The sequence below is a fragment of the Propithecus coquereli genome, unplaced genomic scaffold, assembly GCF_000956105.1.
Source record: "Propithecus coquereli isolate 6110/MARCELLA unplaced genomic scaffold, Pcoq_1.0 Scaffold131, whole genome shotgun sequence".
In the NCBI taxonomy this organism is placed as follows: Eukaryota; Metazoa; Chordata; class Mammalia; order Primates; family Indriidae; genus Propithecus; species Propithecus coquereli.
In genome coordinates, this window is record NW_012137303.1 from 6,635,859 (window position 1) to 6,636,188 (window position 330).

Here is a 330-nt window from a genome sequence, read left to right on the forward strand (position 1 = left end):
TCAGGAAATCCCCCACCTACTGCACAGAGGCAAGAGAAGAGATTAACTTCCTTCAAGGCTGCCTCAACTGGGCTTCAGCAAGTTGTAACTCCTGCAGGATCAGCAGGTTTCACTGGAGAGGCAAGAAGCAGAGAATATCGGTATTTTAGGATACCTTAAAGAACTCCTTTTTAACATACTCTTGGTGAACTAGCTATTTCAGAATGTATCACTGTCCCAAATTATCTGGACTGTTCTGTCAACGGAAAAAAGACCAAACTCTGTAAAATAATTTTAAAGAGATTTACTCTGAGCCAAATTTGAGGACCATGACCCAGAGCCACGCCCAAG

The 330-nt window shown here is 42.7% G+C and overlaps 1 protein-coding gene across 1 annotated transcript in view; it reads right to left on the reverse strand.

Annotated features, from left to right (window-relative positions):
- The window catches only part of CDKAL1 (CDK5 regulatory subunit associated protein 1-like 1), a 712,360-nt gene that overhangs the window by 529,734 nt on the left and 182,296 nt on the right, over positions 1-330 (reverse strand). The gene's annotated exons all lie outside the window — the stretch shown is intronic.